Below are 13,985 nucleotides of genomic sequence, written 5' to 3'. Positions count from 1 at the left end.
TTGAGACTCTTCCCAGACTAAACCTTCTCCCGATAACACACCCCAGAAAGCCCTGCTCTGTGCTTTCCTCCAGTGCTTTTGCCTGGCTGAACTTGTGAGAATGCCTCTGGCTTGCCTGGATGGAAAACGAAGAGATGGGGATATATGTAAACCCCTGACTTTCGTGTGGCTGGAATGTAGTCTACCATGCAGCCCTTGGCTTGATAACGGTTCCCTGCTCCAGTTTAAAGCATAAACATTAAGCCAAGAAACCTAGGACCAAGTCTTGAATCATCCATGCCTTATTTGTCAGTTCCTAGGCTGTTGTCATCAATCAGTACCTTGCAACAAGTGAGATTTCACCAAACTGAAAAGGGCTTTCTGTTTTATTTTATTGCTCCAAATCTTGATTGAAAGGGGCCTTCTGTTTCATTTTACTGTTTTGCTTTCAAGTGATTGCTTTTAAATTTCATCTGGCACCCTCCGATTCTGTGCAATGCAGTATATAGAAGCTTTCTCTGTCAGTGACTACTGTACACATTTGCTTTCTATCAGATCTGCTTTTCAGAGTCTCTTTTGGAAGCTAAACACTCGTAACCTTTATCAGTTTGCCTCACATGGAGTCTCACTTGTAGTCATGATTGTTCTTTGGACATTTGTTGTTCCACAGCCTGGTATTTCCTTTTGGGATGATCTGCCCTGGAGTTATCAGTTGCTCATTGCTTGGAAATCCTAGCAGCGGAAAATAAAGCTGTGCTTGTCAGTCTGCTTTGCAACAGCAGCTGAGCAACCTGACTTCAGAGGGCTGATAAGAACAGTAATTGTTATCACACCAGTTTGCAGAGCCCCACCAGGAGATATCAGGGATTGAATCTGAGACGTTTTGCATGCAAAGTAGATGCTCCACTACTGAACTGGAGCACTGTGTCCAGTTCTGGGCCCCACAATTTAGAAAGGATATTGACAAGCTGGAATGTGTGCAGAGGAGGGCGAACAAGAAGATAAAGGATCTGGAAAATAAGCCTTATGAGGAATGGTTGAAGGAGCTGCAGTGGCATGGTGTGGGAGTAGGCACAGGGGCAGTTGCCCCAGGTGCAAAATTGTTTGGGGTGCAAAATTTCAACACCTGGTGCTGCCTCAGTGCAGCTGTGCACTTCTGTTAATGGGCTCCATTGAAAACAGCTTCTCCATGCAGACCAGAAAGTAACCTCCCCAGACCATGATCAACTCTTCTTTTCTTATCTCTGCAGCTGCAGTTTGGGTGATGCAGACACCATTAAACCATTGAATGTGCATGTGTACTCTGTCCATTTTCCTCCCTTCCACCCCTCTCTGTGTGGCCCCGGGTGCTGGCAACCCATGCTATGGCACTGAGGAGCTGTGTATGTTTAGCCTGGGAAAGAGAGGAGATACGATAGTTATCTTTAAATATCTCAAGGGCTGTCACATGGGAGATGGAGCAAGCTTCTTTACTCCTGCTCCGGTGGGTAGGACTTGAACCAATGGCTTCAAGTTACAAGAAAAGAGAGTCTGACTAAACATCAGGAAGAACTTCCCTTCCAACTCTACAGTTCTATGATTCTATGCTCACTTTCAGGGCTTGCATCAAGGGCTGACCTGGCCAGGTGCTTGCCCAGGAGCCCCACTCCCTGGCCTTGCTCTTCCCCTTCGTAATGGGGCTCAGGGGTACAGCAGCTGTGTCTTGCATGCAGACATGGGCGTAGCCATGGGGGGTGGCAGAGGGGCAACTGTCCCTCTAAATCAAGTAAATCAATAAACATACTTAACTGAGATTCTGCCCCCCTAACATGAAGCCTCCATCCCCAACATAAATTCTGGCTACACCCATGCATGCAGAATATCCCTTGTTCATTCCCCAACATCTCCTCCCTTTCTGAAACCCTGGAGAGCCACTGCCAGTCAGTGCAGACAATGCTGAGCTGGATAGACCAGTGGGCCTGACTCAGTAAAAGGCAGCTTTCTAGGTTCCTAACCTGCTTGTTCACCTGCCTCTTGCTCTCTGGCCAAGGCGGGGGGGGGGGAGTAAGCAAACAAACTACAGAAGTGGTGAGAAAGAGGAAGAGTGACTGTCAGAGCCTCTTTCTCCATCGGTGAGGTCTGGCTGGCTCTTGCTTTCCTGTTTTATCTGGCAACTGGGAGGTGCACACACAATGGCTTATGTGTATCTGAGAACCAGGGCCAGCATTAGCAGTCAACATTAGCAGGAAGGCCCCTGGCAGGAGCACCCTGGAACACCTACTTCTTCTCTTCCCCATTGCATGCTGCTTCTGCACCTGCCTCCTTTTCCAACAGGCAAACAACAACAGTGGTGAGAAGGTTAAGAGATGTGGTTGCCGCCCCCTGCTTGCACATTGGATCTGTCTGGCAAGCAAGCAGGTGGCAGCAGCTAGGAGGGCAGAGGAGCAGGAGCAGCTGGCAGCCATGGCAGACTCACCAAAGGAGTGGGTCCATTCTGAGTGTCTTTTCCAAGCACCCCTCTGCCTGACACAAAACCTGGCATCACCATCATTCCTGCCTGTTTGTCAGTTTTAATCAGTGGCTCTGCGAGGTCAGGCTACACCTGCTTTGTTTTGGAGGCTATTTTTGGTTATACTATGAAAGAGAGAGGGACACAGGTGGCGCTGTGGGTTAAACCACAGAGCCTCTTGGGCTTGCCGATCAGAAGGTCAGCGGTTTGAATCCCCACGGTGGGCTCCCGTTGCTTGGTCCTTGCTCCTGCCAACCTAGCAGTTTGAAAGCATGAAGTGCAAGTAGATAAATAGGTACCGCTCGGGCGGGAAGGTAAACAGTGTTTCCGTGCGCTGCTCTGGTTCACCAGAAGTGGCTTAGTCATGCTGGCCACATGACCCAGAAGCTGTATGCTGACTCCCATGGCCAATAAAGTGAGATGAGCACTGCAACCCCAGAGTCGTCCGCGACTGGACCTAACGGTCAGGGGTCCCTTTACCTTTATGAAAGAGAGAGAGAGAGAGAGAGAGAGAGAGACGGAGAGAGAAGTTATTAAAGATGGCCTTGAAAATGAAGATGAAAATGGGAGGTCACTTTTATTTATTGCATCTGTATATACAGTATATACAGAAATTACAGCGTGAAGGCAAATCTTAAAAGTGCCTTTTAATTGGTTGTGTGCCTGAGTATACAGAGATGCTATCCCTCCTGCAGTCCAGCAGAGGGCACCCTTCATCCAGCATTTGAAGTGAACTTTCTAGTTTGCAGCTCTGCCTGACAGGCTGCAATTTACTGCTGCATTGAGAAAGAACCGAAGTGGTACATGGATTGAAAGCAGAACCTGATCTGTAATAACAGCCATGAGCAGAGAACTGAACGTCTGGTGCTTGGATTGCTGTGCTAGAACAGAGAGTTCCTCTTCTGTGGAATGCATTGTTAACATTCAATATATGAGCAGTAATAGCACAGGTATTGGCCAAATGTGTGGGACCCACATTCAGCTAGCTCTGCTGGTGGCTTGGCTTGTTAGCATAGCTAAATCCAGGGGGGTTCTGTGCTTGGCACAGTTTAATCAAACCTTGATTAATTCTAATTTTTACTAATTCCAGGATTTATGGGTGACTTGCACCCACAGACTCTGACCTCTAGAACGTATAACATTACATTCTGATTTATTTGCACATCAATTTTGAAAGCTAGCTATAGGGCAACAGGCTCCTTTGGGATGAAGGGCAGGATACAGGTTTAATAAATGAACAAAATAACAAATGCATATTCATCCTGATTTGCTTGTGGAATGTTTGCACATCTTTCCATTAATTGTTCATCCCACACTTTTCAATGCATATCCCCGTCAATTTCCTACTTGCAAAAAGGCATGTGTTTTTTTAACAGAGTACTTTAATCCACCTTCATTGCGCAAACCAATATTTCTGCAAAATATTGGCAGTCTGGAGGCACCCATTATCATTCGCCTCTCCTGTTGATCCAGCCTTATAACATCAGCCCACAATCCCAACACTGACTTTCTAACCTCCTTTTCCTAACCTTTCAAGTTCCTCATGGGTTTGCTCCACTTTAATCCCATAATGTATAAATTCCTTTCCACCACGTGAAACTCCCTTCCCACATGTATATAATGTCTCCAAATTCCATCTAGGTTTGATATCATGTTAAGTTTCGTTAAATACAAAACCATGAAAACAAATTACCGTATTTTTCGCACCATAGGACGCACCGGACAATAGGACGCACCTTGTTTTAGAGGGGGGAGAACAAGAAAAAAAAAATTCTCCCCCTCTCTGCCCAGCGCCCCTTCAGCGAAGCGGTAGGAGACACTGCGCAGAGAGAGGGAGAATTTTCCCCCTCTTGTTTTCCCGCTCTAAAACAAGGTGCCGTTTAAGGTGCGTTCAGGCGGCTACCTTGGAAGCCTGGAGAGCGAGAGGGGTCGGTGCACACTCCATAGGATGCACACACATTTCCCCTTCATTTTTGAAGGGGGAAAAGTGCGTCCTATAGAGCGAAAAATACGGTAGTATTGCATTCACTTGCAAAAGCAGGGCATTCTATAGCTTAAAGGAGTTCAGTATGTTTAGGTGGGGAGATGATTAAGAGGCAATATGATAGCCATCTTCAACTATCTGAAGGGCTGTCAAATGCAGATGATGAAGTGGAATTCTTTTCTGTTGCTCCAGAGGGCAGGAGGACCAGGAAGCAATGGGTTCCGATTACAATCAAGGGGACTTTGACTAAGCGTTAGGAAGAATAACTTCCTGGTGGCCTGACCTGTTTGAGAGTGGAGCAGGCTGCCTTGGAAGGTAGTGGACTCTCCTACCTTCCTTAGAGGTTTTTAAGCAGAGGCTGGAAGGCCACCTAGCAGGGATGCTGCAGCAGTGGATTTCCTGCCTCACTAGTGGGGTTGGACTAAACTGAGGTCCTTTCCAACACTTTGGGACACATCATTTGCTGCTGCATCTCAGGCAGCCTGGGAAGAGTCCAGAGGGACAGAGAAGCATTTAGCTCCTGGGCCTGAGGCTTCCCACCATGATAGCTGGTAGAGCATGAGACTCTTAATCTCAGGGTTGTGGGTTCGAGCCCCATGCTGGACAAAATGAACTAGATGACCCTCATGGTCGCTTCCAACTCTACAATTCTATGAGTACAAAAGACAGATCCCTGACCTGATGGGAAACCCAGCCAGATGGGTGGGGTATTAATTATTATTATTATTATTACTTACAGGTTAACATATAATACAGAGGTAACTCAGAGGAAGGAGAAGCAGAGGGATAAAGGAGAAGAGTCTGCAACAATTGCACTAATTGTTCAGCATAATGGAAAATCACTGTCCACATCAAATGTAACTCAATCAGAACAAATGCTCCCAAAACCTAGGAGTACCTCCTCCACTGAAATCAGCAGAATCAGACTCAGATGCCCATCCAGCAGCAGTGGATAATTCTTGGAACGTAGTGAACTGCAAAAAGAGAAAGTAAAAATCCATCCAGCCTGCAAACCAAGTGAAACAAAATGAAAGTGAAAAAGTGAATTATCCTTAACGCTATCTAGCCTAATATTTCAACAGAGTTTTCCTATCAGACGCTTCTGCGACCAGACTTATTCTCATGTTCATTGTAAACCCTGGGGAGGTAGAAGATCTTGTAAATGCAGCAGGATCTCCGCTGGCCCCTAAGGTCTCCTCTGCAACTTTGGGAACTCTTCCAAACTCCCCTGAGAGTGGGGGAGATTCCTATTCAAAGGGAACTGTTTATTGTTGTGTTCAAATTGCTGTTGCGGTTATTGTTGTTCAGTTTCATAGGGATTAGCAACCCAAGTCACATCAACCAGAAATCCCACCTTTCCACAATATTTAAAAGTAAAGCATCACAGCAACTGATGCTATGAGTATTTCACAAGCTAGCACTCCATCTAGTGGCTGGCTTAAAGTGGAATGCGGGTGGCACTGTGGTCTAAACCACTGAGCCTCTGGGGCTTGCTGATCAGAAGGTTAGTGGTTCGAATCCCCACGATGGGGTGAGCTCCCATTGCTTACGGTGTTTCCATTGCACCAGAAGCAGTTTAGTCCTGCTGGCCACATGACCCAGAAAGCTGTCTGTGGACAAACCTCAGCTCCCTTGGCCTGAAGCAAGATGAACACCTTTGGCTGGACGTAACCATCCAGGGGTCCTTTACCTTTTCTTTTTTAACCTTTTACTGGCTTTAAATATAGAAGGATTGGGAAATCCAGCTAAAAGAGCCAGAATGGAAGCAGTTCATAAAAAAACCCCAGCTGACATAATTTCTCTACAGAAAATACAGCAAAAAAGAGTCAGATATAAACTTCTTAAGGGTGGATGGTTAAAATCCCAAATATTTGCAGTTGGCAATACGAAAGTGAGAGAGGAGTGGTGGTCATTATAACCAAAAAGTGTCCTTTTGCAATCGGGGGGGGGGGGAGGTTTTGTGCAATATAAGCAGTCATATGGTATTTACGTTAGAGATACAGTCATACCTTGGAAGCCAAACTCCTTCGCACTCATACTTTTGGCTCCCAAATGCCGCAAACTCAGAGGTGAGTGTTTCAGTTTGCAAATGTTCTTTGGAACTTAAACATCTGTTGCGCGTTGGTTTTACAAACATTTTGGAAGTCGAACGGACTTCCGGAACTGTTGAATAGTGGGTAGACATGGCAGAAGACACAGCGATTTCTCCAAAGCAGCTCTTTATTTTGTAAGCTGGAACAGAACTGAACAGCAAACAGCTCAGCCGGCCTGCTTTTATAGGCAGCCGGCTGTCAACATTGTAGCAACAACAACCCAGGGTTTCCCGCCTAAAGTAACTGACGTGGACCTGAGTGAAAACTATCTACAGTATCCCCCTGCTGGCCCAGGGTGAGAACTTCAGTACATAACAGGAACGGCTTCCGTTCGGCTTCCAAGGTACGACTACACTGGATGAATATATATTTATGAAATGGTTTTGGTTTGAGTTCCTGGGAAATAAGCACTACCACCTGAAACCTGGTTACCTGACTACTTACAAGGAGCCCAATCTATTGGAAATTTCCATTGTGCTAGCTCTACTGAATCAAGAATTAAGAGAACAGCTCGTTCATTTTGGTGGGGCTTATGCTGTGCAAGTTCCTTGTCAACCACAAAGCTGCTTGCACTTCACTTTGGGAAGTGAGGAATTCCATAATTAAGCAAATTTAATAATAATGATAGTACATGTCTGTCAATATCTACACCTATTGTAATTTAAATTCCCCTTATAAGGAAAATAAAACATTGAGCTAAAATTTAAGAGCAATTTAAGCAGCAATTACCCTACCTACAGTCCTCAGTTATTGCAGAATGTCATAGCTTCAATTAAGAGAAAATTAGGTTTTAATAATTCTAAACAGAATTCTGTACTAAGAATCTTAGGTTTCATCCATTATCCTTTATAATTTGTGTTAGTCTACTGCATTCAATATTTTAGTTATGCACTATAAGTAATTTATTTGATTTAAGTTGATCTTCTATCTATATTAGCTTAATTGCTAGCCTTTTTAAAAACACACACACAAAGGATCTCTTCTGGATCTCTTTTGGAACTGTACAAAAGCTTGTATGAATTAAAGCTGCCTGTAGCTTTTGAATTTTGCACTTCTCATGCATTGTGAATGTCATATTTAAATAAAACACTTTGAGTGTAATTGCTGTCTTAATTTCAAATTGGGATTTTGCAGAAAGAAAATGCTTTGCAGCATAAGCTAAAAAGATATTTACCCTTGTACTGCTGTTAAAAACTTGCAGCTGGCTCAGTTCAGAATTTTAAAACTTTTGAGTTTTTCTTGGTTTACAGCTTAATCTTTTCTCCATTCTAATTCTCCACTTTGATGCCCATTCTCATCTTCCTACTCATGCTGGGTGTGGGTAATATGACTGAAGAATGGCCAGAGCCCAGAGTTATGACAAGAGCCTTTGGCACCTAAGAACTTCCTTATAAAACCCCCATCCCATCTCTGATTCTCCCTTATAGGTAGCCCTTGAGTCAAAATATATAGTGTTACTCTAATGACAAGCTATAACAGCAATCTTATCTATACTCCCTTGTGAGCTATGCAGAAGTCAGCGGGACTAACGAGTAAATGTGGTGTATTTGGGCTGTCAATATATTCTGTATTCATATTATACAAAGTTCATTCATGCTCTCATAATATCTAGGTTAGACTATAGTAACATGGAGCTCCCCTTAAAAACCATTTGGAAACTTCAGTTTGTTTAGAACACACCAGTCAGAATACTAACTTGGACATATGAGTTTTAACCTATTTCACCTGTGTCAAAACATCACTGATCATTGTTGCATTTCTGGGCAAAATTCAAGGGTTATCTCACACCAAGTGATCCAAGTTTTAATTACTTTTTTACTTCATGTCATCCAATTGTCTAAAATTTTGTACACTTACTGAATGATCAAAACTCAGTTTAAATCTATTTTTTTTATCTCATCTCGTTTTTGAATTATAAGGGTTTGAAATTTCAAAAATTGACAATTTTGGCCTTGCCAGACTATATAAAAACCTTAAAAACTCAGCCCAGAATTGAGATATTTCAAAACTAATGATACAAATCTCTTCAGAACTTCATGGGCTTTAATATGATATAGTACATGATGGACTTATTTAAGTTACAAAATTTAATTTCATCTCGGTATCTTAATGGGATCACATTTTAAAAATATATTTTTTTACATACATGTCTTCCTTATTGGGTTCTGTTTAGGATAAATGGGTCTTGGAATAAATATAACAGAAGAAACAAAACTTCAAACGATAATATCAGTTACTTCAGGCATTTCTTTTATTCAATTAAAAGGTTTCTGATAAGCTAGCCAGGCTTTTCTTTTAAAAATGTGTTTCAAAGCAGAGTGATAGCTTGCTATTGCACGACAGAATTAACACTGTACATTCAGATCTCACAGTTTGTCTAGGGTTGCAATATTTCTAAAAGTGAAAATCCAGAAAATTGTAAAAACCGTGGTCCTTTTTTTTTTAGTTAAATCTCAAAAAAAGAAAAGAATTTTTGAGCTATTTTTGTGAAATTCGTCAAAATCGACATGGGCTGCCAGACATTTCGCCGATTTCTGCCCAGACACTGTTTATGAGGGCTGAATACCGCCTATGTCCGGGAAATTCTGGATACATGGCATCCCTAAGTTTGCCAAATATGCAGATAGTCTCAATACCTCCTTTCCGTTTTGGTTTTTTAAAAAACTGAGCCCACTTTATATAGCCATGTTAGTTTCTGGCAGCAAAAGCCTTGCAACACCTTGAAGCCTAAGAAATTAATTGATTGTAGCATAAGCTCTCATAGAAATCCACTCCCGCCAAAATATACAGAGCGCTCAAGTGAAATTGGTAAAATATCCAAAGTGTGTGAGAGGGCATGATCCACTCCCAACTTGTAAATAATTGGTGAATCGAGATGATTTGTGTGCCTGAGCAATCGCTTTCATGCATGCCTCCAATTACCGTATGTTTTCATGCATTCGCTTCCTAGCCTGCTTCCCCCAACCTGTTCAGCTCTGCTTGACTGGGGCCATTTGCTGCTTTCCTTCCTTCCTTGGGGAGGGGGGAAGAGGTCGTGGCTCATTTTAGGCCTTTGCATTTATTTTCTGAGACCCCTGGCTTGCCTTGGCCTATTCAACAAGACATTTCCATCGCTGCCTTTGTCCCCTCGTTCCGCCCAGCCGCTCAACTGGTGTGGAGGGAGTTCCCTTTTGATTCTTTTCCCATGCCAGGAGCCCTTCTCAAAGCAGCTCCCTGACTTCCACTTGCCTTTGTTTTGAGAAATTAGCCCTTCTCTGGCTTGCCAGCGCATCGGCATCTGCTGCCATCAATCAGCTCACTCCTAATGGATGAAGAGACCTCCAGTTTTCCGACCTAAAAAAGAGAGAGAGAGAGAGAGAAAAAAGTCCTGAGACGCTTATCATCCTTGGCTGCAAAACAAGGCCACTTTCAGTTGCAAAAGAGCCACCCACAACCCCACACAATGGCCCCCTGGCCTGTCAACTCGTCTTGCTCGATGTACCCCAGTCTTGAAGGATTTGCCTCAGCTCCTTGATTAGCATAGGCCAATGGCTTTGCCCTGTTCCTTTTGGCCCAGCCGGGGCTACTTTTCACTCTTTATCTGGAGGCCAGTCCAGCATTTCCATCTGAGGGATAATCCCTTTTGTCGCTTTTAACCCACTCCTCGTTCCAGCCCCTTCGCTTTGTTCAACATTCAAACAGCGCATGAGTCATCATCTGTGCACCCTTCCCATCCACCTCCAAGAATTATGCTCTGCTGAGGCTAATGTTACCCTTCTGAACTTGTGGGCCATGGGAAATGTTGCCTCAAGGGTTGCCAGAAAATGGGGCTAAGGATGCAGCCTTTAGAGCTTTCCCCACTGTCTTGCGAGGACAGATGGCCAGAATTCAAGTTCAACTGGAAGAAATATATCTAGAATCCAAGTTCAATTGGATATCCAAATATCTAGAAATCAAGTTCAGCTGGGTAACTTTTAAAGAAGAACCTCGGAAGTCGAACGGAATCCATTCTGGAAGTCCGTTCGACTTCCGAAAAGTTTGGAAACCAAGGCGCGGCTTCCAATTGGTTCCTGATTGTGCAGACATGCCAGAAACAATAGCAGAAGCCGCGCCGAACATTTGACTTCCAAAAAAAGTTCAAAAACCGGAATACTCACTTCTGGTTTTCAATTGTTCGGGAGAAGAAGAAGAGTTTGGATTTGATATCCCGCCTTTCACTCCCTTTAAGGAGTCTCAAAGCGGCTAACATTTTCCTTTCCCTTCCTCCCCCACAACAAACACTCTGTGAGGTGAGTGGGGCTGAGAGACTTCAGAGAAGTGTGACTGGCCCAAGGTCACCCAGCAGCTGCATGTGGAGGAGTGGAGACGCGAACCTGGTTCCCCAGATTACGAGACTACTGCTCTTAACCACTACACCACACTGGCTGGAGCATTCAACTCACAAGACGTTTGGGAGCCAAGGTACAACTGTATGGCATAGGCAGGGCCAGCCCACCCATGAGACAAGGTGAGGTGACCACCTTAGGCGGCATGATCCACAAGGGCAGCAGATCTGACCTATAAGACCTACCCACACGCTGCTGCTGCCGCCGCCGCCGCCACAGTGTCAGCAGCAGCTGTGGCACATTCCTTGGAGGCTGGTTCTGCAGCCTCTCGTTGGGGGGACACCATCCACTCTGACGCTCACCCAAAACACAGGGCTGGGAACGACTGTTCCTTCATGACTCCAGGCAGCCAGCACTAGCAACCCCGGACCAGATGAACCAACTCACCCAAGTGCAGCATGAGTGCCTAAGCACAGGACCAGTTAACCAATCATTAATTAATCTGCCTGGGTTCAGTGTCAAGAGATTCTGATGTATTCCACTATTGCCCTGAAAACATATGTCACATTTAAGTACAGTGAATGGAATTTAGCACCCTGATCATCTCTCTCTCTTTCCCTTCTGTAAAGAGCAAGTTTCTAGCTGCTATGGTTATTTGAAAGGATATGGGTGATGCCAAGTGAACCTTCAGAGGCTGGCTAAGTAGGACTTCAGCAGAAAGCAGGCAGTGCTTCAGGCCACAATCCTATACACACTTACCTGGGAGTAAGTCCTGTTGAACTGGGTCTTCTGGGCAGAAATATTGCACTGTCTTATGTTTTGCTTAGGGGTTTTGCTCATCTCCCTCACTAGTGGAAAAATAAATTAGGCCTTTATTTGAAGGAGTCCTCTATTTGAAGGGCTGCCAGGTTTAAAAAGAAAGACCCTAAGAAAGGGAGAGTAGGGTTGGCCTTTGGAGGTTTCCGTGAACAGTTAGCACACTGTAGATGGCGATAGCAGTACAAAATTAAAAGAAGCCTGCATCTTAAACCTAGACAGCATCTTAAAAAGCAGAGACATCACCTTGCCAACAAAGGTCCGTATAGTAAACGCTATGGTTTTCCCAGTAGTGATGTATGGAAGTGAGAGCTGGACCATAAAGAAGGCTGATCGCTGAAGAATTGATGCTTTTGAATTATGGTTCTAAAGGAAACTCTTGAGAGTCCCATGGACTGCAAGAAGATCAAACCTATCCATTCTTAAGGAAACCAGCCCTGAGTGCTCACTAGAAGGACAGATCCTGAAGCTGAGACTCCAATACTTTGGCCACCTCATAAGAAGAGAAGGCTCCCTGGAAAAGACCCTGATGTTGGGAAAGATGGAGGGCACAAGGAGAAGGGGACGACAGAGAACGAGATGGTGGGACAGTGTTCTTGAAGCTACCAGCATGAGTTTGACCAAACTGCTGGAGGCAGTGGAAGACAGGAGTGCCTGGCGTGCTCTGGTCCAAGGGGTCATGAAGAGTCGGACACGACTAAACAACAACAACAAATGGAGGGCTACAGCTTCTTCATCCCTGCTCTACAGGCACATGCATTTAAAGCACATTTTCCCAATCCCCCCAAATCCTGGGAACTAGTTTACTCTGCACCCTTCCCAACACCCTTAACAAACTACAGTTCCCAGGATTTTTGCACGTGTGCTTTAAATGCATGGTGTGCAAAGTCTTATGTGATGGATGGGGAGAAGGGTGTGTGGTGCCAAGGACCCACTGGAGGAGGTCCACCATGACCCCAGAGATGACCCTGCAGCAGCTGCTGTTCCTCCTTCTCCATCTTTGTGGGTCAGGGCCTGGCCATGAACCCGCACAATGGGCACTGGAGCCTTGGCAACTACCCAGAGATGCCAGCTGAATGAGTTGGTGCAAGGTGTCGACTCATTAGGATTTTATTTTTTTTAAATAAAAAGCTTAGAATATGCACAGGCTAGCTCTCATTCAGGCTTTGAGAAAGAGCAAGGCTCTCTCACTGTGTTTCTTAATGACGTCAACTGTCCCATCTCATCCTTCTCAGGGACCCCGCCCCCCGCTCCCAGTTCTTAACAGGCGCTTAACAAATGACTTGCTTCCATTTCAAAACCACAGCCCAAACTTCCTGCTTTGCAATCAAAAGAAGAGGACCTGACCTTCACCCCTTCAGTAACCATAAAAACAGGGGCAATAAATCTAATCTGCCTCCAGAGGCTGTCCCACAGGATCCAATCAGTCGTTCGTTTCGTTTGTATAAGGGTTGTAGAAGTGTCTTGTGTCAGCACAAGGTCAGGTTCATGGGATTTCTTCCCAGCCTCTCTCCCATTTCTAGCTAGGGCACAGCCTGGAATCTCAGCAACCGGAGCTTTAATGGCATTGGGGTGTGTGTGTATTTTACGAGCATCTCGAAGAATAGGAGCTTTGTTGGAAACCTGAAGGCCTGCGCTGAGAGAGTGTCAAAGGGTTAAGTGAACACACCAGCACATTAATGGGGGGTTGGATTAAGACATTCCAGTACTCCAAAGTAAGAGACTGGAGGCCGGCAGAAGGAGCTGGCCTGCTCAGTCTTATAGTCAGTTTACTTCTACACTGGATAAGGGACCATTGTTCATTGGCAGAGAACTTGCTCTGCATACAGACGGTCCCAAATGCAATCTCAGGTACTTCCACTTAAAGGACCTCCTTTAGCCAAGTCTTCTGATTGCTTTTGTTTGATTCTTGCTTTAAAAACTTCCCCAACACCCTATAAAATCACAACCAAAACTCCCTGCTTCCTCTAAAAACCTCTTCTTCTTTATCTAAAGTGGCCTAAGTCAGCATCTACTTTCCTTTCGATACTACCCCCAGCCAATTCCCCTGGCCCCAATTTCTAGTTTCTTTCTTGCTCTGCCCTTCTCAGTCCCTTACTAAGTTTACATGTTTCTATGTTGGTATCTTGAATGTTAATTCCTTTAAAAGTATGAAAGCCCATGCCACTTCACTTCTGTTTCACATATTTTAAATAAAGATGCCCATTCCCTTTTACTTGTCTGATTAATTGGTAATTTTTTATGTATTATTTTTACTCCATAAATCTTTAAAGTGCCAGTTTTAGGACACACCCAGCTCTCGGTGTCAAAAGACCCTAAAA

Source organism: Podarcis tiliguerta (assembly GCF_965153285.1).
Source record: "Podarcis tiliguerta genome assembly, chromosome: 8".
NCBI lineage: Eukaryota > Metazoa > Chordata > Lepidosauria > Squamata > Lacertidae > Podarcis > Podarcis tiliguerta.
Note: the sequence above shows the minus strand (reverse complement) of the source record.